The 23,219-nt window shown below is 43.9% G+C and overlaps 13 non-coding genes and 16 pseudogenes across 13 annotated transcripts; all 29 read right to left on the reverse strand.

Annotated features, from left to right (window-relative positions):
- Positions 1-384: 384 nt before the first annotated feature.
- On the reverse strand, positions 385-502 carry LOC140020092 (5S ribosomal RNA; annotated as a pseudogene).
- Positions 503-1,428: 926 nt separating this feature from the next.
- Positions 1,429-1,546, reverse strand: LOC140020093 (5S ribosomal RNA; annotated as a pseudogene).
- A 411-nt stretch (positions 1,547-1,957) lies between these two features.
- LOC140020869 (5S ribosomal RNA) lies at positions 1,958-2,076 on the reverse strand. The gene has a single exon (XR_011824839.1). It is a non-coding gene; the product is annotated as a 5S ribosomal RNA (ribosomal RNA).
- A 927-nt stretch (positions 2,077-3,003) lies between these two features.
- On the reverse strand, positions 3,004-3,121 carry LOC140020094 (5S ribosomal RNA; annotated as a pseudogene).
- Positions 3,122-4,047: 926 nt separating this feature from the next.
- On the reverse strand, positions 4,048-4,165 carry LOC140018489 (5S ribosomal RNA; annotated as a pseudogene).
- Positions 4,166-4,576: 411 nt separating this feature from the next.
- On the reverse strand, positions 4,577-4,695 carry LOC140020870 (5S ribosomal RNA). Its single transcript, XR_011824840.1, has one exon. It is a non-coding gene; the product is annotated as a 5S ribosomal RNA (ribosomal RNA).
- A 927-nt stretch (positions 4,696-5,622) lies between these two features.
- On the reverse strand, positions 5,623-5,740 carry LOC140018490 (5S ribosomal RNA; annotated as a pseudogene).
- Positions 5,741-6,151: 411 nt separating this feature from the next.
- LOC140020872 (5S ribosomal RNA) lies at positions 6,152-6,270 on the reverse strand. The gene has a single exon (XR_011824842.1). It is a non-coding gene; the product is annotated as a 5S ribosomal RNA (ribosomal RNA).
- A 927-nt stretch (positions 6,271-7,197) lies between these two features.
- On the reverse strand, positions 7,198-7,315 carry LOC140020095 (5S ribosomal RNA; annotated as a pseudogene).
- Positions 7,316-7,726: 411 nt separating this feature from the next.
- Positions 7,727-7,845, reverse strand: LOC140020873 (5S ribosomal RNA). Its single transcript, XR_011824843.1, has one exon. It is a non-coding gene; the product is annotated as a 5S ribosomal RNA (ribosomal RNA).
- A 927-nt stretch (positions 7,846-8,772) lies between these two features.
- LOC140020096 (5S ribosomal RNA) lies at positions 8,773-8,890 on the reverse strand (annotated as a pseudogene).
- A 411-nt stretch (positions 8,891-9,301) lies between these two features.
- LOC140020874 (5S ribosomal RNA) lies at positions 9,302-9,420 on the reverse strand. The gene has a single exon (XR_011824844.1). It is a non-coding gene; the product is annotated as a 5S ribosomal RNA (ribosomal RNA).
- Positions 9,421-10,343: 923 nt separating this feature from the next.
- LOC140020120 (5S ribosomal RNA) lies at positions 10,344-10,466 on the reverse strand (annotated as a pseudogene).
- Positions 10,467-10,878: 412 nt separating this feature from the next.
- LOC140017552 (5S ribosomal RNA) lies at positions 10,879-10,997 on the reverse strand. Its single transcript, XR_011823860.1, has one exon. It is a non-coding gene; the product is annotated as a 5S ribosomal RNA (ribosomal RNA).
- Positions 10,998-11,920: 923 nt separating this feature from the next.
- On the reverse strand, positions 11,921-12,043 carry LOC140020121 (5S ribosomal RNA; annotated as a pseudogene).
- A 412-nt stretch (positions 12,044-12,455) lies between these two features.
- LOC140017554 (5S ribosomal RNA) lies at positions 12,456-12,574 on the reverse strand. Its single transcript, XR_011823862.1, has one exon. It is a non-coding gene; the product is annotated as a 5S ribosomal RNA (ribosomal RNA).
- A 923-nt stretch (positions 12,575-13,497) lies between these two features.
- Positions 13,498-13,620, reverse strand: LOC140020122 (5S ribosomal RNA; annotated as a pseudogene).
- Positions 13,621-14,032: 412 nt separating this feature from the next.
- Positions 14,033-14,151, reverse strand: LOC140017555 (5S ribosomal RNA). The gene has a single exon (XR_011823863.1). It is a non-coding gene; the product is annotated as a 5S ribosomal RNA (ribosomal RNA).
- Positions 14,152-15,079: 928 nt separating this feature from the next.
- On the reverse strand, positions 15,080-15,197 carry LOC140018888 (5S ribosomal RNA; annotated as a pseudogene).
- Positions 15,198-15,608: 411 nt separating this feature from the next.
- LOC140020875 (5S ribosomal RNA) lies at positions 15,609-15,727 on the reverse strand. The gene has a single exon (XR_011824845.1). It is a non-coding gene; the product is annotated as a 5S ribosomal RNA (ribosomal RNA).
- A 927-nt stretch (positions 15,728-16,654) lies between these two features.
- LOC140020505 (5S ribosomal RNA) lies at positions 16,655-16,772 on the reverse strand (annotated as a pseudogene).
- Positions 16,773-17,183: 411 nt separating this feature from the next.
- LOC140017556 (5S ribosomal RNA) lies at positions 17,184-17,302 on the reverse strand. Its single transcript, XR_011823864.1, has one exon. It is a non-coding gene; the product is annotated as a 5S ribosomal RNA (ribosomal RNA).
- A 928-nt stretch (positions 17,303-18,230) lies between these two features.
- Positions 18,231-18,348, reverse strand: LOC140020506 (5S ribosomal RNA; annotated as a pseudogene).
- Positions 18,349-18,759: 411 nt separating this feature from the next.
- On the reverse strand, positions 18,760-18,878 carry LOC140017557 (5S ribosomal RNA). The gene has a single exon (XR_011823865.1). It is a non-coding gene; the product is annotated as a 5S ribosomal RNA (ribosomal RNA).
- A 928-nt stretch (positions 18,879-19,806) lies between these two features.
- Positions 19,807-19,924, reverse strand: LOC140018889 (5S ribosomal RNA; annotated as a pseudogene).
- A 411-nt stretch (positions 19,925-20,335) lies between these two features.
- On the reverse strand, positions 20,336-20,454 carry LOC140020876 (5S ribosomal RNA). Its single transcript, XR_011824846.1, has one exon. It is a non-coding gene; the product is annotated as a 5S ribosomal RNA (ribosomal RNA).
- Positions 20,455-21,381: 927 nt separating this feature from the next.
- On the reverse strand, positions 21,382-21,499 carry LOC140020507 (5S ribosomal RNA; annotated as a pseudogene).
- A 411-nt stretch (positions 21,500-21,910) lies between these two features.
- On the reverse strand, positions 21,911-22,029 carry LOC140017558 (5S ribosomal RNA). The gene has a single exon (XR_011823866.1). It is a non-coding gene; the product is annotated as a 5S ribosomal RNA (ribosomal RNA).
- A 928-nt stretch (positions 22,030-22,957) lies between these two features.
- Positions 22,958-23,075, reverse strand: LOC140020508 (5S ribosomal RNA; annotated as a pseudogene).
- Between the last annotated feature and the right edge of the window lie 144 nt (positions 23,076-23,219).

The raw sequence follows: 23,219 nt of genomic DNA on the forward strand, positions 1-23,219 counted from the left end.
TCCGGATCCGGACCCGGCGAGTCTCGGATCCGGGTCGGGTCTACCCGAACAAATTTGCCAAAATTTATAATTTCTAACAAAAAAGAGAAAAAGATATATTTGTAAACTAATTTCTAACTAATGCAAAGAAAAAACCAAATAAGAAAATAAATCAAATTGATTTTACTCAAATACATCATCCTAATCAAATTATATTGATAATATATATTTTTTACAAATTATTAAATCATTTATATCCGGATCCGGGTCTAATACGGGTCGGAATACTATATTCCGTATCCGACCCGTTTTTTTGTTTGAAAAAACGGATCCGGATCCGAATAACGGAATTAAATCCCTACCCATACCCGCAAAAATTTCAGGGATCCGATCCGGATCCGGATGTAGACCCAACCCGTTGACCGGCCTAGGGTCACCCATCCTAGTACTACTGTCGCCCAAGCACGCTTAACTTCGAAGTTCTGATGGGATCCGGTGCATTAGTGCTGGTATGATCGCACCCGCCATGTTCCTTTCGCTTTATTCTTTTAAACTGCCCCGTCCTGTGAAGCAGTGTGGCTTTTCTGGACCCGAATTCATTTTAAGCGTCAATTCAAGAATTTCCCCTCATCCTTTTATTTATTTACTTTTACATTTTTTTCTTGTTCATTTGCACCATTTTTTTTCCCTCGTCGCGCAACTCTCAATTATCCTGAAATTGATCCTTCACGCTTGCGCTTATACATTTGCGCCGACAACTTTGACCGACGATCCGGGCTTCGATCCAGCCGTACCGTTCCTGACTTGTCTCGCGCCTTCAGATCCGCCTTCATGCTTCGATGAGAAGCAAAATATAAAGCAATCGTTCCGACGGAGCTAAATTACTACAGCATAAAGAACGAAGGGGAAATTTGGATTTCGAAACAAAAAAGGGAGGGGTGCAACACGAGGATTTCCCAGGGGGTCACCTAGGGGTGTCAACGGGCCGGGTCCGGGCCGGAATTCATTATTCCGGACCCGGACCCGGATCCGACCCGTTTACCCGACGGGTCTTTTATTCTGTGTTCCGGATCCGGACCCGGCGAGTCTCGGATCCGGGTCGGGTCTACCCGAACAAATTTGCCAAAATTTATAATTTCTAACAAAAAAGAGAAAAAGATATATTTGTAAACTAATTTCTAACTAATGCAAAGAAAAAACCAAATAAGAAAATAAATCAAATTGATTTTACTCAAATACATCATCCTAATCAAATTATATTGATAATATATATTTTTTACAAATTATTAAATCATTTATATCCGGATCCGGGTCTAATACGGGTCGGAATACTATATTCCGTATCCGACCCGTTTTTTTGTTTGAAAAAACGGATCCGGATCCGGATAACGGAATTAAATCCCTACCCATACCCGCAAAAATTTCAGGGATCCGATCCGGATCCGGGTGTAGACCCAACCCGTTGACCGGCCTAGGGTCACCCATCCTAGTACTACTGTCGCCCAAGCACGCTTAACTTCGAAGTTCTGATGGGATCCGGTGCATTAGTGCTGGTATGATCGCACCCGCCATTTTCCTTTCGCTTTATTCTTTTAAACTGCCACGTCCTGTGAAGCAGTTTGGCTTTTCTGGACCCGAATTCATTCTAAGCGTCAATTCATGAATTTCCTCTCATCCTTTTATTTATTTACTTTTATATTTTTTTCTTGTTGCTTTGCACCTTTTTTTTCACTCGTCGCACAACTCTCAATTATCCTGAAATTGATCCTTCACGCTTGCGCTTATACATTTGCGCCGACAACATTGACCGACGATCCGGGCTTCGATCCAGCCGTACCGTTCCTGACTTGTCTCGCGCTTTCAGATCCGCCTTCATGCTTCGATAAGAAGCAAAATATAAAGCAATCGTTCCGACGGAGCTAAATTACTACAGCATAAAGAACGAAGGGGAAATTTGGATTTCGAAACAAAAAAGGGAGGGGTGCAACACGAGGACTTCCCAGGGGGTCACCCATCCTAGTACTACTCTCGCCCAAGCACGCTTAACTTCGGAGTTCTGATGGGATCCGGTGCATTAGTGCTGGTATGATCGCACCCGCCATGTTCCTTTCGCTTTATTCTTTTAAACTGCCCCGTCCTGTGAAGCAGTGTGGCTTTTCTGGACCCGAATTCATTTTAAGCGTCAATTCAAGAATTTCCCCTCATCCTTTTATTTATTTACTTTTACATTTTTTTCTTGTTGATTTGCACCATTTTTTTTTCCCTCGTCGCGCAACTCTCAATTATCCTGAAATTGATCCTTCACGCTTGCGCTTATACATTTGCGCCGACAACTTTGACCGACGATCCGGGCTTCGATCCAGCCGTACCGTTCCTGACTTGTCTCGCGCCTTCAGATCCGCCTTCATGCTTCGATGAGAAGCAAAATATAAAGCAATCGTTCCGACGGAGCTAAATTACTACAGCATAAAGAACGAAGGGGAAATTTGGATTTCGAAACAAAAAAGGGAGGGGTGCAACACGAGGATTTCCCAGGGGGTCACCTAGGGGTGTCAACGGGCCGGGTCCGGGCCGGAATTCATTATTCCGGACCCGGACCCGGATCCGACCCGTTTACCCGACGGGTCTTTTATTCGGTGTTCCGGATCCGGACCCGGCGAGTCTCGGATCCGGGTCGGGTCTACCCGAACAAATTTGCCAAAATTTATAATTTCTAACAAAAAAGAGAAAAAGATATATTTGTAAACTAATTTCTAACTAATGCAAAGAAAAAACCAAATAAGAAAATAAATCAAATTGATTTTACTCAAATACATCATCCTAATCAAATTATATTGATAATATATATTTTTTACAAATTATTAAATCATTTATATCCGGATCCGGGTCTAATACGGGTCGGAATACTATATTCCGTATCCGACCCGTTTTTTTGTTTGAAAAAACGGATCCGGATCCGGATAACGGAATTAAATCCCTACCCATACCCGCAAAAATTTCAGGGATCCGATCCGGATCCGGATGTAGACCCAACCCGTTGACCGGCCTAGGGTCACCCATCCTAGTACTACTGTCGCCCAAGCACGCTTAACTTCGAAGTTCTGATGGGATCCGGTGCATTAGTGCTGGTATGATCGCACCCGCCATGTTCCTTTCGCTTTATTCTTTTAAACTGCCCCGTCCTGTGAAGCAGTGTGGCTTTTCTGGACCCGAATTCATTTTAAGCGTCAATTCAAGAATTTCCCCTCATCCTTTTATTTATTTACTTTTACATTTTTTTCTTGTTCATTTGCACCATTTTTTTTCCCTCGTCGCGCAACTCTCAATTATCCTGAAATTGATCCTTCACGCTTGCGCTTATACATTTGCGCCGACAACTTTGACCGACGATCCGGGCTTCGATCCAGCCGTACCGTTCCTGACTTGTCTCGCGCCTTCAGATCCGCCTTCATGCTTCGATGAGAAGCAAAATATAAAGCAATCGTTCCGACGGAGCTAAATTACTACAGCATAAAGAACGAAGGGGAAATTTGGATTTCGAAACAAAAAAGGGAGGGGTGCAACACGAGGATTTCCCAGGGGGTCACCTAGGGGTGTCAACGGGCCGGGTCCGGGCCGGAATTCATTATTCCGGACCCGGACCCGGATCCGACCCGTTTACCCGACGGGTCTTTTATTCTGTGTTCCGGATCCGGACCCGGCGAGTCTCGGATCCGGGTCGGGTCTACCCGAACAAATTTGCCAAAATTTATAATTTCTAACAAAAAAGAGAAAAAGATATATTTGTAAACTAATTTCTAACTAATGCAAAGAAAAAACCAAATAAGAAAATAAATCAAATTGATTTTACTCAAATACATCATCCTAATCAAATTATATTGATAATATATATTTTTTATAAATTATTAAATCATTTATATCCGGATCCGGGTCTAATACGGGTCGGAATACTATATTCCGTATCCGACCCGTTTTTTTGTTTGAAAAAACGGATCCGGATCCGGATAACGGAATTAAATCCCTACCCATACCCGAAAAAATTTCAGGGATCCGATCCGGATCCGGGTCTAGACCCGACCCGTTGACAGGCTTAGGGTCACCCATCCTAGTACTACTGTCGCCCAAGCACGCTTAACTTCGGAGTTCTGATGGGATCCGGTGCATTAGTGCTGGTATGATCGCACCCGCCATGTTCCTTTCGCTTTATTCTTTTAAACTGCCACGTCCTGTGAAGCAGTTTGGCTTTTCTGGACCCGAATTCATTCTAAGCGTCAATTCATGAATTTCCTCTCATCCTTTTATTTATTTACTTTTATATTTTTTTCTTGTTGCTTTGCACCTTTTTTTTCACTCGTCGCACAACTCTCAATTATCCTGAAATTGATCCTTCACGCTTGCGCTTATACATTTGCGCCGACAACATTGACCGACGATCCGGGCTTCGATCCAGCCGTACCGTTCCTGACTTGTCTCGCGCCTTCAGATCCGCCTTCATGCTTCGATAAGAAGCAAAATATAAAGCAATCGTTCCGACGGAGCTAAATTACTACAGCATAAAGAACGAAGGGGAAATTTGGATTTCGAAACAAAAAAGGGAGGGGTGCAACACGAGGACTTCCCAGGGGGTCACCCATCCTAGTACTACTCTCGCCCAAGCACGCTTAACTTCGGAGTTCTGATGGGATCCGGTGCATTAGTGCTGGTATGATCGCACCCGCCATGTTCCTTTCGCTTTATTCTTTTAAACTGCCCCGTCCTGTGAAGCAGTGTGGCTTTTCTGGACCCGAATTCATTTTAAGCGTCAATTCAAGAATTTCCCCTCATCCTTTTATTTATTTACTTTTACATTTTTTTCTTGTTGATTTGCACCATTTTTTTTTCCCTCGTCGCGCAACTCTCAATTATCCTGAAATTGATCCTTCACGCTTGCGCTTATACATTTGCGCCGACAACTTTGACCGACGATCCGGGCTTCGATCCAGCCGTACCGTTCCTGACTTGTCTCGCGCCTTCAGATCCGCCTTCATGCTTCGATGAGAAGCAAAATATAAAGCAATCGTTCCGACGGAGCTAAATTACTACAGCATAAAGAACGAAGGGGAAATTTGGATTTCGAAACAAAAAAGGGAGGGGTGCAACACGAGGATTTCCCAGGGGGTCACCTAGGGGTGTCAACGGGCCGGGTCCGGGCCGGAATTCATTATTCCGGACCCGGACCCGGATCCGACCCGTTTACCCGACGGGTCTTTTATTCTGTGTTCCGGATCCGGACCCGGCGAGTCTCGGATCCGGGTCGGGTCTACCCGAACAAATTTGCCAAAATTTATAATTTCTAACAAAAAAGAGAAAAAGATATATTTGTAAACTAATTTCTAACTAATGCAAAGAAAAAACCAAATAAGAAAATAAATCAAATTGATTTTACTCAAATACATCATCCTAATCAAATTATATTGATAATATATATTTTTTATAAATTATTAAATCATTTATATCCGGATCCGGGTCTAATACGGGTCGGAATACTATATTCCGTATCCGACCCGTTTTTTTGTTTGAAAAAACGGATCCGGATCCGGATAACGGAATTAAATCCCTACCCATACCCGAAAAAATTTCAGGGATCCGATCCGGATCCGGGTCTAGACCCGACCCGTTGACAGGCTTAGGGTCACCCATCCTAGTACTACTGTCGCCCAAGCACGCTTAACTTCGGAGTTCTGATGGGATCCGGTGCATTAGTGCTGGTATGATCGCACCCGCCATGTTCCTTTCGCTTTATTCTTTTAAACTGCCACGTCCTGTGAAGCAGTTTGGCTTTTCTGGACCCGAATTCATTCTAAGCGTCAATTCATGAATTTCCTCTCATCCTTTTATTTATTTACTTTTATATTTTTTTCTTGTTGCTTTGCACCTTTTTTTTCACTCGTCGCACAACTCTCAATTATCCTGAAATTGATCCTTCACGCTTGCGCTTATACATTTGCGCCGACAACATTGACCGACGATCCGGGCTTCGATCCAGCCGTACCGTTCCTGACTTGTCTCGCGCCTTCAGATCCGCCTTCATGCTTCGATAAGAAGCAAAATATAAAGCAATCGTTCCGACGGAGCTAAATTACTACAGCATAAAGAACGAAGGGGAAATTTGGATTTCGAAACAAAAAAGGGAGGGGTGCAACACGAGGACTTCCCAGGGGGTCACCCATCCTAGTACTACTCTCGCCCAAGCACGCTTAACTTCGGAGTTCTGATGGGATCCGGTGCATTAGTGCTGGTATGATCGCACCCGCCATGTTCCTTTCGCTTTATTCTTTTAAACTGCCCCGTCCTGTGAAGCAGTGTGGCTTTTCTGGACCCGAATTCATTTTAAGCGTCAATTCAAGAATTTCCCCTCATCCTTTTATTTATTTACTTTTACATTTTTTTCTTGTTGATTTGCACCATTTTTTTTTCCCTCGTCGCGCAACTCTCAATTATCCTGAAATTGATCCTTCACGCTTGCGCTTATACATTTGCGCCGACAACTTTGACCGACGATCCGGGCTTCGATCCAGCCGTACCGTTCCTGACTTGTCTCGCGCCTTCAGATCCGCCTTCATGCTTCGATGAGAAGCAAAATATAAAGCAATCGTTCCGACGGAGCTAAATTACTACAGCATAAAGAACGAAGGGGAAATTTGGATTTCGAAACAAAAAAGGGAGGGGTGCAACACGAGGATTTCCCAGGGGGTCACCTAGGGGTGTCAACGGGCCGGGTCCGGGCCGGAATTCATTATTCCGGACCCGGACCCGGATCCGACCCGTTTACCCGACGGGTCTTTTATTCGGTGTTCCGGATCCGGACCCGGCGAGTCTCGGATCCGGGTCGGGTCTACCCGAACAAATTTGCCAAAATTTATAATTTCTAACAAAAAAGAGAAAAAGATATATTTGTAAACTAATTTCTAACTAATGCAAAGAAAAAACCAAATAAGAAAATAAATCAAATTGATTTTACTCAAATACATCATCCTAATCAAATTATATTGATAATATATATTTTTTACAAATTATTAAATCATTTATATCCGGATCCGGGTCTAATACGGGTCGGAATACTATATTCCGTATCCGACCCGTTTTTTTGTTTGAAAAAACGGATCCGGATCCGGATAACGGAATTAAATCCCTACCCATACCCGCAAAAATTTCAGGGATCCGATCCGGATCCGGGTCTAGACCCAACCCGTTGACCGGCCTAGGGTCACCCATCCTAGTACTACTGTCGCCCAAGCACGCTTAACTTCGAAGTTCTGATGGGATCCGGTGCATTAGTGCTGGTATGATCGCACCCGCCATTTTCCTTTCGCTTTATTCTTTTAAACTGCCACGTCCTGTGAAGCAGTTTGGCTTTTCTGGACCCGAATTCATTCTAAGCGTCAATTCATGAATTTCCTGTCATCCTTTTATTTATTTACTTTTATATTTTTTTCTTGTTGCTTTGCACCTTTTTTTTCACTCGTCGCACAACTCTAAATTATCCTGAAATTGATCCTTCACGCTTGCGCTTATACATTTGCGCCGACAACATTGACCGACGATCCGGGCTTCGATCCAGCCGTACCGTTCCTGACTTTCCTCGCGCCTTCAGATCCGCCTTCATGCTTCGATAAGAAGCAAAATATAAAGCAATCGTTCCGACGGAGCTAAATTACTACAGCATAAAGAACGAAGGGGAAATTTGGATTTCGAAACAAAAAAGGGAGGGGTGCAACACGAGGACTTCCCAGGGGGTCACCCATCCTAGTACTACTCTCGCCCAAGCACGCTTAACTTCGGAGTTCTGATGGGATCCGGTGCATTAGTGCTGGTATGATCGCACCCGCCATGTTCCTTTCGCTTTATTCTTTTAAACTGCCCCGTCCTGTGAAGCAGTGTGGCTTTTCTGGACCCGAATTCATTTTAAGCGTCAATTCAAGAATTTCCCCTCATCCTTTTATTTATTTACTTTTACATTTTTTTCTTGTTGATTTGCACCATTTTTTTTTCCCTCGTCGCGCAACTCTCAATTATCCTGAAATTGATCCTTCACGCTTGCGCTTATACATTTGCGCCGACAACTTTGACCGACGATCCGGGCTTCGATCCAGCCGTACCGTTCCTGACTTGTCTCGCGCCTTCAGATCCGCCTTCATGCTTCGATGAGAAGCAAAATATAAAGCAATCGTTCCGACGGAGCTAAATTACTACAGCATAAAGAACGAAGGGGAAATTTGGATTTCGAAACAAAAAAGGGAGGGGTGCAACACGAGGATTTCCCAGGGGGTCACCTAGGGGTGTCAACGGGCCGGGTCCGGGCCGGAATTCATTATTCCGGACCCGGACCCGGATCCGACCCGTTTACCCGACGGGTCTTTTATTCGGTGTTCCGGATCCGGACCCGGCGAGTCTCGGATCCGGGTCGGGTCTACCCGAACAAATTTGCCAAAATTTATAATTTCTAACAAAAAAGAGAAAAAGATATATTTGTAAACTAATTTCTAACTAATGCAAAGAAAAAACCAAATAAGAAAATAAATCAAATTGATTTTACTCAAATACATCATCCTAATCAAATTATATTGATAATATATATTTTTTACAAATTATTAAATCATTTATATCCGGATCCGGGTCTAATACGGGTCGGAATACTATATTCCGTATCCGACCCGTTTTTTTGTTTGAAAAAACGGATCCGGATCCGGATAACGGAATTAAATCCCTACCCATACCCGCAAAAATTTCAGGGATCCGATCCGGATCCGGGTCTAGACCCAACCCGTTGACCGGCCTAGGGTCACCCATCCTAGTACTACTGTCGCCCAAGCACGCTTAACTTCGAAGTTCTGATGGGATCCGGTGCATTAGTGCTGGTATGATCGCACCCGCCATTTTCCTTTCGCTTTATTCTTTTAAACTGCCACGTCCTGTGAAGCAGTTTGGCTTTTCTGGACCCGAATTCATTCTAAGCGTCAATTCATGAATTTCCTGTCATCCTTTTATTTATTTACTTTTATATTTTTTTCTTGTTGCTTTGCACCTTTTTTTTCACTCGTCGCACAACTCTAAATTATCCTGAAATTGATCCTTCACGCTTGCGCTTATACATTTGCGCCGACAACATTGACCGACGATCCGGGCTTCGATCCAGCCGTACCGTTCCTGACTTTCCTCGCGCCTTCAGATCCGCCTTCATGCTTCGATAAGAAGCAAAATATAAAGCAATCGTTCCGACGGAGCTAAATTACTACAGCATAAAGAACGAAGGGGAAATTTGGATTTCGAAACAAAAAAGGGAGGGGTGCAACACGAGGACTTCCCAGGGGGTCACCCATCCTAGTACTACTCTCGCCCAAGCACGCTTAACTTCGGAGTTCTGATGGGATCCGGTGCATTAGTGCTGGTATGATCGCACCCGCCATGTTCCTTTCGCTTTATTCTTTTAAACTGCCCCGTCCTGTGAAGCAGTGTGGCTTTTCTGGACCCGAATTCATTTTAAGCGTCAATTCAAGAATTTCCCCTCATCCTTTTATTTATTTACTTTTACATTTTTTTCTTGTTGATTTGCACCATTTTTTTTTTCCCTCGTCGCGCAACTCTCAATTATCCTGAAATTGATCCTTCACGCTTGCGCTTATACATTTGCGCCGACAACTTTGACCGACGATCCGGGCTTCGATCCAGCCGTACCGTTCCTGACTTGTCTCGCGCCTTCAGATCCGCCTTCATGCTTCGATGAGAAGCAAAATATAAAGCAATCGTTCCGACGGAGCTAAATTACTACAGCATAAAGAACGAAGGGGAAATTTGGATTTCGAAACAAAAAAGGGAGGGGTGCAACACGAGGATTTCCCAGGGGGTCACCTAGGGGTGTCAACGGGCCGGGTCCGGGCCGGAATTCATTATTCCGGACCCGGACCCGGATCCGACCCGTTTACCCGACGGGTCTTTTATTCGGTGTTCCGGATCCGGACCCGGCGAGTCTCGGATCCGGGTCGGGTCTACCCGAACAAATTTGCCAAAATTTATAATTTCTAACAAAAAAGAGAAAAAGATATATTTGTAAACTAATTTCTAACTAATGCAAAGAAAAAACCAAATAAGAAAATAAATCAAATTGATTTTACTCAAATACATCATCCTAATCAAATTATATTGATAATATATATTTTTTATAAATTATTAAATCATTTATATCCGGATCCGGGTCTAATACGGGTCGGAATACTATATTCCGTATCCGACCCGTTTTTTTGTTTGAAAAAACGGATCCGGATCCGGATAACGGAATTAAATGCCTACCCATACCCGAAAAAATTTCAGGGATCCGATCCGGATCCGGGTCTAGACCCGTCCCGTTGACAGGCCTAGGGTCACCCATCCTAGTACTACTGTCGCCCAAGCACGCTTAACTTCGGAGTTCTGATGGGATCCGGTGCATTAGTGCTGGTATGATCGCACCCGCCATGTTCCTTTCGCTTTATTCTTTTAAACTGCCACGTCCTGTGAAGCAGTTTGGCTTTTCTGGACCCGAATTCATTCTAAGCGTCAATTCATGAATTTCCTCTCATCCTTTTATTTATTTACTTTTATATTTTTTTTCTTGTTGCTTTGCACCTTTTTTTTCACTCGTCGCACAACTCTCAATTATCCTGAAATTGATCCTTCACGCTTGCGCTTATACATTTGCGCCGACAACATTGACCGACGATCCGGGCTTCGATCCAGCCGTACCGTTCCTGACTTGTCTCGCGCCTTCAGATCCGCCTTCATGCTTCGATAAGAAGCAAAATATAAAGCAATCGTTCCGACGGAGCTAAATTACTACAGCATAAAGAACGAAGGGGAAATTTGGATTTCGAAACAAAAAAGGGAGGGGTGCAACACGAGGACTTCCCAGGGGGTCACCCATCCTAGTACTACTCTCGCCCATGCACGCTTAACTTCGGAGTTCTGATGGGATCCGGTGCATTAGTGCTGGTATGATCGCACCCGCCATGTTCCTTTCGCTTTATTCTTTTAAACTGCCCCGTCCTGTGAAGCAGTGTGGCTTTTCTGGACCCGAATTCATTTTAAGCGTCAATTCAAGAATTTTCCCTCATCCTTTTATTTATTTACTTTTACATTTTTTTCTTGTTGATTTGCACCATTTTTTTTTTCCCTCGTCGCGCAACTCTCAATTATCCTGAAATTGATCCTTCACGCTTGCGCTTATACATTTGCGCCGACAACTTTGACCGACGATCCGGGCTTCGATCCAGCCGTACCGTTCCTGACTTGTCTCGCGCCTTCAGATCCGCCTTCATGCTTCGATGAGAAGCAAAATATAAAGCAATCGTTCCGACGGAGCTAAATTACTACAGCATAAAGAACGAAGGGGAAATTTGGATTTCGAAACAAAAAAGGGAGGGGTGCAACACGAGGATTTCCCAGGGGGTCACCTAGGGGTGTCAACGGGCCGGGTCCGGGCCGGAATTCATTATTCCGGACCCGGACCCGGATCCGACCCGTTTACCCGACGGGTCTTTTATTCTGTGTTCCGGATCCGGACCCGGCGAGTCTCGGATCCGGGTCGGGTCTACCCGAACAAATTTGCCAAAATTTATAATTTCTAACAAAAAAGAGAAAAAGATATATTTGTAAACTAATTTCTAACTAATGCAAAGAAAAAACCAAATAAGAAAATAAATCAAATTGATTTTACTCAAATACATCATCCTAATCAAATTATATTGATAATATATATTTTTTATAAATTATTAAATCATTTATATCCGGATCCGGGTCTAATACGGGTCGGAATACTATATTCCGTATCCGACCCGTTTTTTTGTTTGAAAAAACGGATCCGGATCCGGATAACGGAATTAAATCCCTACCCATACCCGAAAAAATTTCAGGGATCCGATCCGGATCCGGGTCTAGACCCGTCCCGTTGACAGGCCTAGGGTCACCCATCCTAGTACTACTGTCGCCCAAGCACGCTTAACTTCGGAGTTCTGATGGGATCCGGTGCATTAGTGCTGGTATGATCGCACCCGCCATGTTCCTTTCGCTTTATTCTTTTAAACTGCCACGTCCTGTGAAGCAGTTTGGCTTTTCTGGACCCGAATTCATTCTAAGCGTCAATTCATGAATTTCCTCTCATCCTTTTATTTATTTACTTTTATATTTTTTTTCTTGTTGCTTTGCACCTTTTTTTTCACTCGTCGCACAACTCTCAATTATCCTGAAATTGATCCTTCACGCTTGCGCTTATACATTTGCGCCGACAACATTGACCGACGATCCGGGCTTCGATCCAGCCGTACCGTTCCTGACTTGTCTCGCGCCTTCAGATCCGCCTTCATGCTTCGATAAGAAGCAAAATATAAAGCAATCGTTCCGACGGAGCTAAATTACTACAGCATAAAGAACGAAGGGGAAATTTGGATTTCGAAACAAAAAAGGGAGGGGTGCAACACGAGGACTTCCCAGGGGGTCACCCATCCTAGTACTACTCTCGCCCATGCACGCTTAACTTCGGAGTTCTGATGGGATCCGGTGCATTAGTGCTGGTATGATCGCACCCGCCATGTTCCTTTCGCTTTATTCTTTTAAACTGCCCCGTCCTGTGAAGCAGTGTGGCTTTTCTGGACCCGAATTCATTTTAAGCGTCAATTCAAGAATTTTCCCTCATCCTTTTATTTATTTACTTTTACATTTTTTTCTTGTTGATTTGCACCATTTTTTTTTTCCCTCGTCGCGCAACTCTCAATTATCCTGAAATTGATCCTTCACGCTTGCGCTTATACATTTGCGCCGACAACTTTGACCGACGATCCGGGCTTCGATCCAGCCGTACCGTTCCTGACTTGTCTCGCGCCTTCAGATCCGCCTTCATGCTTCGATGAGAAGCAAAATATAAAGCAATCGTTCCGACGGAGCTAAATTACTACAGCATAAAGAACGAAGGGGAAATTTGGATTTCGAAACAAAAAAGGGAGGGGTGCAACACGAGGATTTCCCAGGGGGTCACCTAGGGGTGTCAACGGGCCGGGTCCGGGCCGGAATTCATTATTCCGGACCCGGACCCGGATCCGACCCGTTTACCCGACGGGTCTTTTATTCTGTGTTCCGGATCCGGACCCGGCGAGTCTCGGATCCGGGTCGGGTCTACCCGAACAAATTTGCCAAAATTTATAATTTCTAACAAAAAAGAGAAAAAGATATATTTGTAAACTAATTTCTAACTAATGCAAAGAAAAAACCAAATAAGAAAATAAATCAAATTGATTTTACTCAAATACATCATCCTAATCAAATTATATTGATAATATATATTTTTTATAAATTATTAAATCATTTATATCCGGATCCGGGTCTAATACGGGTCGGAATACTATATTCCGTATCCGACCCGTTTTTTTGTTTGAAAAAACGGATCCGGATCCGGATAACGGAATTAAATCCCTACCCATACCCGAAAAAATTTCAGGGATCCGATCCGGATCCGGGTCTAGACCCGTCCCGTTGACAGGCCTAGGGTCACCCATCCTAGTACTACTGTCGCCCAAGCACGCTTAACTTCGGAGTTCTGATGGGATCCGGTGCATTAGTGCTGGTATGATCGCACCCGCCATGTTCCTTTCGCTTTATTCTTTTAAACTGCCACGTCCTGTGAAGCAGTTTGGCTTTTCTGGACCCGAATTCATTCTAAGCGTCAATTCATGAATTTCCTCTCATCCTTTTATTTATTTACTTTTATATTTTTTTTCTTGTTGCTTTGCACCTTTTTTTTCACTCGTCGCACAACTCTCAATTATCCTGAAATTGATCCTTCACGCTTGCGCTTATACATTTGCGCCGACAACATTGACCGACGATCCGGGCTTCGATCCAGCCGTACCGTTCCTGACTTGTCTCGCGCCTTCAGATCCGCCTTCATGCTTCGATAAGAAGCAAAATATAAAGCAATCGTTCCGACGGAGCTAAATTACTACAGCATAAAGAACGAAGGGGAAATTTGGATTTCGAAACAAAAAAGGGAGGGGTGCAACACGAGGACTTCCCAGGGGGTCACCCATCCTAGTACTACTCTCGCCCATGCACGCTTAACTTCGGAGTTCTGATGGGATCCGGTGCATTAGTGCTGGTATGATCGCACCCGCCATGTTCCTTTCGCTTTATTCTTTTAAACTGCCCCGTCCTGTGAAGCAGTGTGGCTTTTCTGGACCCGAATTCATTTTAAGCGTCAATTCAAGAATTTTCCCTCATCCTTTTATTTATTTACTTTTACATTTTTTTCTTGTTGATTTGCACCATTTTTTTTTTCCCTCGTCGCGCAACTCTCAATTATCCTGAAATTGATCCTTCACGCTTGCGCTTATACATTTGCGCCGACAACTTTGACCGACGATCCGGGCTTCGATCCAGCCGTACCGTTCCTGACTTGTCTCGCGCCTTCAGATCCGCCTTCATGCTTCGATGAGAAGCAAAATATAAAGCAATCGTTCCGACGGAGCTAAATTACTACAGCATAAAGAACGAAGGGGAAATTTGGATTTCGAAACAAAAAAGGGAGGGGTGCAACACGAGGATTTCCCAGGGGGTCACCTAGGGGTGTCAACGGGCCGGGTCCGGGCCGGAATTCATTATTCCGGACCCGGACCCGGATCCGACCCGTTTACCCGACGGGTCTTTTATTCTGTGTTCCGGATCCGGATCCGGCGAGTCTCGGATCCGGGTCGGGTCTACCCGAACAAATTTGCCAAAATTTATAATTTCTAACAAAAAAGAGAAAAAGATATATTTGTAAACTAATTTCTAACTAATGCAAAGAAAAAACCAAATAAGAAAATAAATCAAATTGATTTTACTCAAATACATCATCCTAATCAAATTATATTGATAATATATATTTTTTATAAATTATTAAATCATTTATATCCGGATCCGGGTCTAATACGGGTCGGAATACTATATTCCGTATCCGACCCGTTTTTTTGTTTGAAAAAACGGATCCGGATCCGGATAACGGAATTAAATCCCTACCCATACCCGAAAAAATTTCAGGGATCCGATCCAGATCCGGGTCTAGACCCGACCCGTTGACAGGCCTAGGGTCACCCATCCTAGTACTACTGTCGCCCAAGCACGCTTAACTTCGGAGTTCTGATGGGATCCGGTGCATTAGTGCTGGTATGATCGCACCCGCCATGTTCCTTTCGCTTTATTCTTTTAAACTGCCACGTCCTGTGAAGCAGTTTGGCTTTTCTGGACCCGAATTCATTCTAAGCGTCAATTCATGAATTTCCTCTCATCCTTTTATTTATTTACTTTTATATTTTTTTCTTGTTGCTTTGCACCTTTTTTTTCCCTCGTCGCACAACTCTCAATTATCCTGAAATTGATCCTTCACGCTTGCGCTTATGCATTTGCGCCGACAACTTTGACCGACGATCTGGGCTTCGATCCAGCTGTACCGTTCCTGACTTGTCTCGCGCCTTCAGATCCGCCTTCATGCTTCGATAAGAAGCAAAATATAAAGCAATCGTTCCGACGGAGCTAAATTACTACAGCATAAAGAACGAAGGGGAAATTTGGATTTCGAAACAAAAAAGGGAGGGGTGCAACACGAGGACTTCCCAGGGGGTCACCCATCCTAGTACTACTCTCGCCCAAGCACGCTTAACTTCGGAGTTCTGATGGGATCCGGTGCATTAGTGCTGGTATGATCGCACCCGCCATGTTCCTTTCGCTTTATTCTTTTAAACTGCCCCGTCCTGTGAAGCAGTGTGGCTTTTCTGGACCCGAATTCATTTTAAGCGTCAATTCAAGAATTTCCCCTCATCCTTTTATTTATTTACTTTTACATTTTTTTCTTGTTGATTTGCACCATTTTTTTTTCCCTCGTCGCGCAACTCTCAATTATCCTGAAATTGATCCTTCACGCTTGCGCTTATACATTTGCGCCGACAACTTTGACCGACGATCCGGGCTTCGATCCAGCCGTACCGTTCCTGACTTGTCTCGCGCCTTCAGATCCGCCTTCATGCTTCGATGAGAAGCAAAATATAAAGCAATCGTTCCGACGGAGCTAAATTACTACAGCATAAAGAACGAATGGGAAATTTGGATTTCGAAACAAAAAAGGGAGGGGTGCAACACGAGGATTTCCCAGGGGGTCACCTAGGGGTGTCAACGGGCCGGGTCCGGGCCGGAATTCATTATTCCGGACCCGGACCCGGATCCGACCCGTTTACCCGACGGGTCTTTTATTCTGTGTTCCGGATCCGGACCCGGCGAGTCTCGGATCCGGGTCGGGTCTACCCGAACAAATTTGCCAAAATTTATAATTTCTAACAAAAAAGAGAAAAAGATATATTTGTAAACAAATTTCTAGCTAATGCAAAGAAAAAACCAAATAAGAAAATAAATCAAATTGATTTTACTCAAATACATCATCCTAATCAAATTATATTGATAATATATATTTTTTATAAATTATTAAATCATTTATATCCGGATCCGGGTCTAATACGGGTCGGAATACTATATTCCGTATCCGACCCGTTTTTTTGTTTGAAAAAACGGATCCGGATACGGATAACGGAATTAAATCCCTACCCATACCCGCAAAAATTTCAGGGATCCGATCCGGATCCGGGTCTAGACCCGACCCGTTGACCGGCCTAGGGTCACCCATCCTAGTACTACTGTCGCCCAAGCACGCTTAACTTCGAAGTTCTGATGGGATCCGGTGCATTAGTGCTAGTATGATCGCACCCGCCATTTTCCTTTCGCTTTATTCTTTTAAACTGCCACGTCCTGTGAAGCAGTTTGGCTTTTCTGGACCCGAATTCATTCTAAGCGTCAATTCATGAATTTCCTCTCATCCTTTTATTTATTTACTTTTATATTTTTTTCTTGTTGCTTTGCACCTTTTTTTTCACTCGTCGCACAACTCTCAATTATCCTGAAATTGATCCTTCACGCTTGCGCTTATACATTTGCGCCGACAACATTGACCGACGATCCGGGCTTCGATCCAGCCGTACCGTTCCTGACTTGTCTCGCGCCTTCAGATCCGCCTTCATGCTTCGATAAGAAGCAAAATATAAAGCAATCGTTCCGACGGAGCTAAATTACTACAGCATAAAGAACGAAGGGGAAATTTGGATTTCGAAACAAAAAAGGGAGGGGTGCAACACGAGGACTTCCCAGGGGGTCACCCATCCTAGTACTACTCTCGCCCATGCACGCTTAACTTCGGAGTTCTGATGGGATCCGGTGCATTAGTGCTGGTATGATCGCACCCGCCATGTTCCTTTCGCTTTATTCTTTTAAACTGCCCCGTCCTGTGAAGCAGTGTGGCTTTTCTGGACCCGAATTCATTTTAAGCGTCAATTCAAGAATTTTCCCTCATCCTTTTATTTATTTACTTTTACATTTTTTTCTTGTTGATTTGCACCATTTTTTTTTTCCCTCGTCGCGCAACTCTCAATTATCCTGAAATTGATCCTTCACGCTTGCGCTTATACATTTGCGCCGACAACTTTGACCGACGATCCGGGCTTCGATCCAGCCGTACCGTTCCTGACTTGTCTCGCGCCTTCAGATCCGCCTTCATGCTTCGATGAGAAGCAAAATATAAAGCAATCGTTCCGACGGAGCTAAATTACTACAGCATAAAGAACGAAGGGGAAATTTGGATTTCGAAACAAAAAAGGGAGGGGTGCAACACGAGGATTTCCCAGGGGGTCACCTAGGGGTGTCAACGGGCCGGGTCCGGGCCGGAATTCATTATTCCGGACCCGGACCCGGATCCGACCCGTTTACCCGACGGGTCTTTTATTCTGTGTTCCGGATCCGGACCCGGCGAGTCTCGGATCCGGGTCGGGTCTACCCGAACAAATTTGCCAAAATTTATAATTTCTAACAAAAAAGAGAAAAAGATATATTTGTAAACAAATTTCTAGCTAATGCAAAGAAAAAACCAAATAAGAAAATAAATCAAATTGATTTTACTCAAATACATCATCCTAATCAAATTATATTGATAATATATATTTTTTATAAATTATTAAATCATTTATATCCGGATCCGGGTCTAATACGGGTCGGAATACTATATTCCGTATCCGACCCGTTTTTTTGTTTGAAAAAACGGATCCGGATACGGATAACGGAATTAAATCCCTACCCATACCCGCAAAAATTTCAGGGATCCGATCCGGATCCGGGTCTAGACCCGACCCGTTGACCGGCCTAGGGTCACCCATCCTAGTACTACTGTCGCCCAAGCACGCTTAACTTCGAAGTTCTGATGGGATCCGGTGCATTAGTGCTAGTATGATCGCACCCGCCATTTTCCTTTCGCTTTATTCTTTTAAACTGCCACGTCCTGTGAAGCAGTTTGGCTTTTCTGGACCCGAATTCATTCTAAGCGTCAATTCATGAATTTCCTGTCATCCTTTTATTTATTTACTTTTATATTTTTTTCTTGTTGCTTTGCACCTTTTTTTTCACTCGTCGCACAACTCTCAATTATCCTGAAATTGATCCTTCACGCTTGCGCTTATACATTTGCGCCGACAACATTGACCGACGATCCGGGCTTCGATCCAGCCGTACCGTTCCTGACTTGTCTCGCGCCTTCAGATCCGCCTTCATGCTTCGATAAGAAGCAAAATATAAAGCAATCGTTCCGACGGAGCTAAATTACTACAGCATAAAGAACGAAGGGGAAATTTGGATTTCGAAACAAAAAAGGGAGGGGTGCAACACGAGGACTTCCCAGGGGGTCACCCATCCTAGTACTACTCTCGCCCATGCACGCTTAACTTCGGAGTTCTGATGGGATCCGGTGCATTAGTGCTGGTATGATCGCACCCGCCATGTTCCTTTCGCTTTATTCTTTTAAACTGCCCCGTCCTGTGAAGCAGTGTGGCTTTTCTGGACCCGAATTCATTTTAAGCGTCAATTCAAGAATTTTCCCTCATCCTTTTATTTATTTACTTTTACATTTTTTTCTTGTTGATTTGCACCATTTTTTTTTTCCCTCGTCGCGCAACTCTCAATTATCCTGAAATTGATCCTTCACGCTTGCGCTTATACATTTGCGCCGACAACTTTGACCGACGATCCGGGCTTCGATCCAGCCGTACCGTTCCTGACTTGTCTCGCGCCTTCAGATCCGCCTTCATGCTTCGATGAGAAGCAAAATATAAAGCAATCGTTCCGACGGAGCTAAATTACTACAGCATAAAGAACGAAGGGGAAATTTGGATTTCGAAACAAAAAAGGGAGGGGTGCAACACGAGGATTTCCCAGGGGGTCACCTAGGGGTGTCAACGGGCCGGGTCCGGGCCGGAATTCATTATTCCGGACCCGGACCCGGATCCGACCCGTTTACCCGACGGGTCTTTTATTCTGTGTTCCGGATCCGGATCCGGCGAGTCTCGGATCCGGGTCGGGTCTACCCGAACAAATTTGCCAAAATTTATAATTTCTAACAAAAAAGAGAAAAAGATATATTTGTAAACTAATTTCTAACTAATGCAAAGAAAAAACCAAATAAGAAAATAAATCAAATTGATTTTACTCAAATACATCATCCTAATCAAATTATATTGATAATATATATTTTTTATAAATTATTAAATCATTTATATCCGGATCCGGGTCTAATACGGGTCGGAATACTATATTCCGTATCCGACCCGTTTTTTTGTTTGAAAAAACGGATCCGGATCCGGATAACGGAATTAAATCCCTACCCATACCCGAAAAAATTTCAGGGATCCGATCCAGATCCGGGTCTAGACCCGACCCGTTGACAGGCCTAGGGTCACCCATCCTAGTACTACTGTCGCCCAAGCACGCTTAACTTCGGAGTTCTGATGGGATCCGGTGCATTAGTGCTGGTATGATCGCACCCGCCATGTTCCTTTCGCTTTATTCTTTTAAACTGCCACGTCCTGTGAAGCAGTTTGGCTTTTCTGGACCCGAATTCATTCTAAGCGTCAATTCATGAATTTCCTCTCATCCTTTTATTTATTTACTTTTATATTTTTTTCTTGTTGCTTTGCACCTTTTTTTTCCCTCGTCGCACAACTCTCAATTATCCTGAAATTGATCCTTCACGCTTGCGCTTATGCATTTGCGCCGACAACTTTGACCGACGATCTGGGCTTCGATCCAGCTGTACCGTTCCTGACTTGTCTCGCGCCTTCAGATCCGCCTTCATGCTTCGATAAGAAGCAAAATATAAAGCAATCGTTCCGACGGAGCTAAATTACTACAGCATAAAGAACGAAGGGGAAATTTGGATTTCGAAACAAAAAAGGGAGGGGTGCAACACGAGGACTTCCCAGGGGGTCACCCATCCTAGTACTACTCTCGCCCAAGCACGCTTAACTTCGGAGTTCTGATGGGATCCGGTGCATTAGTGCTGGTATGATCGCACCCGCCATGTTCCTTTCGCTTTATTCTTTTAAACTGCCCCGTCCTGTGAAGCAGTGTGGCTTTTCTGGACCCGAATTCATTTTAAGCGTCAATTCAAGAATTTCCCCTCATCCTTTTATTTATTTACTTTTACATTTTTTTCTTGTTGATTTGCACCATTTTTTTTTCCCTCGTCGCGCAACTCTCAATTATCCTGAAATTGATCCTTCACGCTTGCGCTTATACATTTGCGCCGACAACTTTGACCGACGATCCGGGCTTCGATCCAGCCGTACCGTTCCTGACTTGTCTCGCGCCTTCAGATCCGCCTTCATGCTTCGATGAGAAGCAAAATATAAAGCAATCGTTCCGACGGAGCTAAATTACTACAGCATAAAGAACGAATGGGAAATTTGGATTTCGAAACAAAAAAGGGAGGGGTGCAACACGAGGATTTCCCAGGGGGTCACCTAGGGGTGTCAACGGGCCGGGTCCGGGCCGGAATTCATTATTCCGGACCCGGACCCGGATCCGACCCGTTTACCCGACGGGTCTTTTATTCTGTGTTCCGGATCCGGACCCGGCGAGTCTCGGATCCGGGTCGGGTCTACCCGAACAAATTTGCCAAAATTTATAATTTCTAACAAAAAAGAGAAAAAGATATATTTGTAAACAAATTTCTAGCTAATGCAAAGAAAAAACCAAATAAGAAAATAAATCAAATTGATTTTACTCAAATACATCATCCTAATCAAATTATATTGATAATATATATTTTTTATAAATTATTAAATCATTTATATCCGGATCCGGGTCTAATACGGGTCGGAATACTATATTCCGTATCCGACCCGTTTTTTTGTTTGAAAAAACGGATCCGGATACGGATAACGGAATTAAATCCCTACCCATACCCGCAAAAATTTCAGGGATCCGATCCGGATCCGGGTCTAGACCCGACCCGTTGACCGGCCTAGGGTCACCCATCCTAGTACTACTGTCGCCCAAGCACGCTTAACTTCGAAGTTCTGATGGGATCCGGTGCATTAGTGCTAGTATGATCGCACCCGCCATTTTCCTTTCGCTTTATTCTTTTAAACTGCCACGTCCTGTGAAGCAGTTTGGCTTTTCTGGACCCGAATTCATTCTAAGCGTCAATTCATGAATTTCCTCTCATCCTTTTATTTATTTACTTTTATATTTTTTTCTTGTTGCTTTGCACCTTTTTTTTCACTCGTCGCACAACTCTCAATTATCCTGAAATTGATCCTTCACGCTTGCGCTTATACATTTGCGCCGACAACATTGACCGACGATCCGGGCTTCGATCCAGCCGTACCGTTCCTGACTTGTCTCGCGCCTTCAGATCCGCCTTCATGCTTCGATAAGAAGCAAAATATAAAGCAATCGTTCCGACGGAGCTAAATTACTACAGCATAAAGAACGAAGGGGAAATTTGGATTTCGAAACAAAAAAGGGAGGGGTGCAACACGAGGACTTCCCAGGGGGTCACCCATCCTAGTACTACTCTCGCCCATGCACGCTTAACTTCGGAGTTCTGATGGGATCCGGTGCATTAGTGCTGGTATGATCGCACCCGCCATGTTCCTTTCGCTTTATTCTTTTAAACTGCCCCGTCCTGTGAAGCAGTGTGGCTTTTCTGGACCCGAATTCATTTTAAGCGTCAATTCAAGAATTTTCCCTCATCCTTTTATTTATTTACTTTTACATTTTTTTCTTGTTGATTTGCACCATTTTTTTTTTCCCTCGTCGCGCAACTCTCAATTATCCTGAAATTGATCCTTCACGCTTGCGCTTATACATTTGCGCCGACAACTTTGACCGACGATCCGGGCTTCGATCCAGCCGTACCGTTCCTGACTTGTCTCGCGCCTTCAGATCCGCCTTCATGCTTCGATGAGAAGCAAAATATAAAGCAATCGTTCCGACGGAGCTAAATTACTACAGCATAAAGAACGAAGGGGAAATTTGGATTTCGAAACAAAAAAGGGAGGGGTGCAACACGAGGATTTCCCAGGGGGTCACCTAGGGGTGTCAACGGGCCGGGTCCGGGCCGGAATTCATTATTCCGGACCCGGACCCGGATCCGACCCGTTTACCCGACGGGTCTTTTATTCTGTGTTCCGGATCCGGACCCGGCGAGTCTCGGATCCGGGTCGGGTCTACCCGAACAAATTTGCCAAAATTTATAATTTCTAACAAAAAAGAGAAAAAGATATATTTGTAAACAAATTTCTAGCTAATGCAAAGAAAAAACCAAATAAGAAAATAAATCAAATTGATTTTACTCAAATACATCATCCTAATCAAATTATATTGATAATATATATTTTTTATAAATTATTAAATCATTTATATCCGGATCCGGGTCTAATACGGGTCGGAATACTATATTCCGTATCCGACCCGTTTTTTTGTTTGAAAAAACGGATCCGGATACGGATAACGGAATTAAATCCCTACCCATACCCGCAAAAATTTCAGGGATCCGATCCGGATCCGGGTCTAGACCCGACCCGTTGACCGGCCTAGGGTCACCCATCCTAGTACTACTGTCGCCCAAGCACGCTTAACTTCGAAGTTCTGATGGGATCCGGTGCATTAGTGCTAGTATGATCGCACCCGCCATTTTCCTTTCGCTTTATTCTTTTAAACTGCCACGTCCTGTGAAGCAGTTTGGCTTTTCTGGACCCGAATTCATTCTAAGCGTCAATTCATGAATTTCCTGTCATCCTTTTATTTATTTACTTTTATATTTTTTTCTTGTT

The sequence above is a fragment of the Coffea arabica genome, chromosome 11c (genome assembly GCF_036785885.1).
Source record: "Coffea arabica cultivar ET-39 chromosome 11c, Coffea Arabica ET-39 HiFi, whole genome shotgun sequence".
Taxonomy (NCBI): Eukaryota; Viridiplantae; Streptophyta; class Magnoliopsida; order Gentianales; family Rubiaceae; genus Coffea; species Coffea arabica.